The sequence below is a fragment of the Gymnoscopelus microlampas genome (assembly GCF_963454915.1).
Source record: "Gymnoscopelus microlampas genome assembly, chromosome: 8".
In the NCBI taxonomy this organism is placed as follows: Eukaryota; Metazoa; Chordata; class Actinopteri; order Myctophiformes; family Myctophidae; genus Gymnoscopelus; species Gymnoscopelus microlampas.
Genome location: NC_139945.1, coordinates 4,116,653 through 4,120,164, shown reverse-complemented (window position 1 = coordinate 4,120,164; position 3,512 = coordinate 4,116,653). Strand labels below are relative to the sequence as shown.

The following is a 3,512-nucleotide window of genomic DNA, read 5'->3' as shown; positions in this document are numbered from 1 at the left end:
CCAATTTTGGGGATGATTGGGTGTTGTGTTCAAGATATATGGCGTTTCCTGTAAGAACTTAGCCTGGTATCCAGCCTGCTTCGCTACGTTCGGCGGACTTTTTTTTCTCTCTTCGCTTCTCAGTCTGGAATGCCTCCTATCTCCAAGGGAAGCGGGACATGACAAACGTTTCGAGTCGTGCCGTGGCTTCTGATTGGTCTGTGGTGCGGGGCGGGACAAAAAAAACAGTGTGATCGTTGTGATTCGTCATTCGTTTGAACAACATCCAATCAGCAACGACGTTGCCTAACGTAACATATGTAGTTCCAGTGTAGTTCTGCAAAACGAGTCAATGGGGTGCATTCCAGGCTGATAAGCGGAGAGAGAGAAAAAAGTCCGCCGAACGTAGCGAATCAGGCTGGATCCCAGGCTAGTAAGAACTATGCCCTGGCATAATTTGCAAGGGCAATTACAGGCAAACAGTAATGAGTTGAGCATTACAGAATGATATGTCAGCACTGAAGACACAGAATTCATCTCACATTTTGCTCCATTTATGTTTACTAAATAAAATAATATTATTTAAATGAATGTAATTACATTCATGTGATTACAGCCTTGCAGAATATAAACACTATTAATGATGTAATGCTAATGCAGGGATGATTTCAGCCCTCCTTGCTCAGCTGAACACCCTAGAAATGAGGCTCAACACCACTGAGAGTGAAATGGAGGAGGTCAAGAGACACAATGCAGGTATTATAACTTTACGTTTAGTTATTAAATGTTAAACCTGATAAAAAAAAAAGATTCATCCTCAATGTCCACTGTCTGTACAATCTGGCAACATAACATGTCTATAAGTCATCAATGTCCTCTGTCTGTAGAACCTGGCAACGTAACATGTCTATAAGTCATCAATGTCCTCTGTCTGTAGAACCTGGCAACGTAACATGTAACGTTGCAAGAAGTACACTTTTTGAGCATTCGATTCTTTTTTTGGAAGCTTACAGTCTCTGAGTCTCTGAGAGTGGGAGAGGGCCATATATTTCATTTCATGTTGGCAGCAGAAAAAACAAAGAATAGAGAAAAAAGAGTGAACACTTGATCATCAAAAACTAATTTCACCCACTTCTTCTTCACATCTTTCCTCCTGTGAACCTGTGATGTGACGATAAAGATGACTCTGAACTCTCAGTTCTTTTACATAACAGCTAAAAACATTTATGTTTGCCGCTGCCTTTTACTGAGATGTTTTTAATTGTTCTTCTGTACAGTCATTTAGGATGTTATAAGTGTATAAGTGTTATAAGACCAAAGCAGTGGCTTTACATTTAGAGTCAGATCTGAATGTTTTTACAGCGTAAATTTGTGTCTTTATTACAAGTAGATGACTGGACTATTACAGTATGTACTATTATGTCAGTTGAGAGATAACCAATAACAAATCCCAAGGAAGTAATTTAAAGACGGGGTACCGTGTGATTTTAAGTGATCCCCCCTAAAACATGATCATCAGAATTTTTTTTTTTTTTTTTCAAGAAAGTGTACAAAAAGTGTTAAAAATGATGTTACCCACCTGTCCTAGTCCCTCCTCCTCATCATGAAAGGACGGCCCATGGCCCTTCCCAGTTGTTTATAAAATGCTCTTGAGCAGTGGTTGTCAAACTGGGGTCTGGGGACCCCCAGGGTTCCTTGAGGGGGTTCCAGAGGGTCCACAGCAAAATGAGTTTAGTATCAAAATCAGTGGCTATTCGAAAATAGCAGATCTACAAGCTCACAGCGTGTTGCATTGCGATCTGCTATTTTTGAATAGCCAATGCACATACGTAGGTTTAAGTTGGACCAAATGGGTCCATTTTTATATTAGTTGGAACTAAATGGAACCAAATGGACACTATGGGTCCATTTGGTTCCATTTGTACACTCTGAGTGACAGATATGTAGGCAATGCAAGGGTGCATTTGGTTCCTTACTATCAATCATTTTGTTGCGCAAATGCATTTATTTATTTATTATTGAATGGATACGAATGGAATGTGTTTTATTTTTCTTTGCCGATTTTAAGTAAGAGAAAGTTTGAACTTCAAATGAAAACCTGTTGAGTAGCCATAGTACACGCTTTGTACTATTCAGTGAGTCTTACTTTGAAAAGCCACTGCAGGAAGTCAATAGTTAATCACTGGCTACTTGTCGTTACCCTACTAGCTAGCTGGGGACATTAATTAATGGATTACGTTTTTGCATCGCTCATATTAACCTTTTTACTATAACAACTAATAGCAAAACAGCAACATATTAAGTATTAAATAAATAATAAATACATCATTTATAAAAAATGTGCATGTTTGTGTGTGTGTGTGTGTGTGTGTGTGTGTGTGTGTGTGTGTGTGTGTGTGTGTGTGTGTGTGTGTGTGTGTGTGTGTGTGTGTGTGTGTGTGTGTGTGTGTGTGTGTGTGTGAGAGACTTGTTGTTGCAGTTCTGTTGCTGGCTGTCCACTCTGCTGCTTGTGGTCTCGACCTGGTTCTGGACTGTGACGAAATCTACAACGTCTCCACACAGAGTGGTGTGTACACCATCTACCCCAATGCTACAACTACCAAGGTCTACTGTGACATTGGCACGGATGGAGGGAAGTGGACGGTCATCCAGAGAAGAGTGGACGGCACCGTGAACTTCTACAGACCCTGGGCTCAGTACAAGGCCGGGTTTGGAGACGCATCAGGCGAGTACTGGCTGGGACTGGAGAACATGCATCTCCTCACCAAGAACACAACGTACCAGCTGAGGGTGGACATGGAGGACTTTGAGGGAAACACAGTGTTTGCCTCTTACTCCTCTTTCTCTGTGGGTTCTGAGGCTGATGGCTACAGGCTGCAGGTTGCTGGCTTCCAGAATGGAGGAGCAGGAGACATAACTATCAGAATGGAACGAAATTCTCAACCTTTGACAAAGATCAGGACTGGTCGAGCAAGAACTGTGCAAGTTATTATTACGGTGCATTTTGGTACAACGACTGTTTTCATGGTAATCCCAATGGTCTTTACCTTAGGGGACAGACCATAAGGTATGGAACAGGTGTAATCTGGGGCAACTGGAAGGGTTATTATTACTCCCTGAAGGCTGTAGCGATGAAGATCAGACGTGTTCCTTAAACATGTTTAGGTTCACATGCATATGTTTTTGAAAAGCCCAGCCGTGGTATAAAAGGCATGATGCAATATTTACTCTATTTCATGGTTTGAATTATTATTATTTTCTCTTTGGGACTATGTTTAATCCTAATCTCATACAGTACATCTGTTTCGTATCACATATTATTACAGTGGTGACCTGTCAGGGCTCTTAAATAAATACATATTCTGACCTGCAGAATGAATAAAGATATGCATGCAAAGACAAAGACGATGTGTGTTTGGTATCACTTTGCTTAAAGGTCGGGTCTGTAATGCATTATAATCACATTTACAATGCATGATAAGGCATTATCATTGTAGACCTGTCCGCCAGGTCAGGTAGGTTATTGTGGCCTC

At 40.9% G+C, this 3,512-nt stretch overlaps 1 pseudogene across 1 annotated transcript; it reads left to right on the top strand.

The window, feature by feature from the left end:
* The first annotated feature begins 641 nt into the window (after positions 1 to 641).
* Positions 642 to 3,134, top strand: LOC311050076 (microfibril-associated glycoprotein 4-like; annotated as a pseudogene). The gene is made up of 2 exons: positions 642 to 735; positions 2,459 to 3,134. The product of its transcript is annotated as a microfibril-associated glycoprotein 4-like (transcript).
* The last annotated feature ends 378 nt before the right edge of the window (positions 3,135 to 3,512 follow it).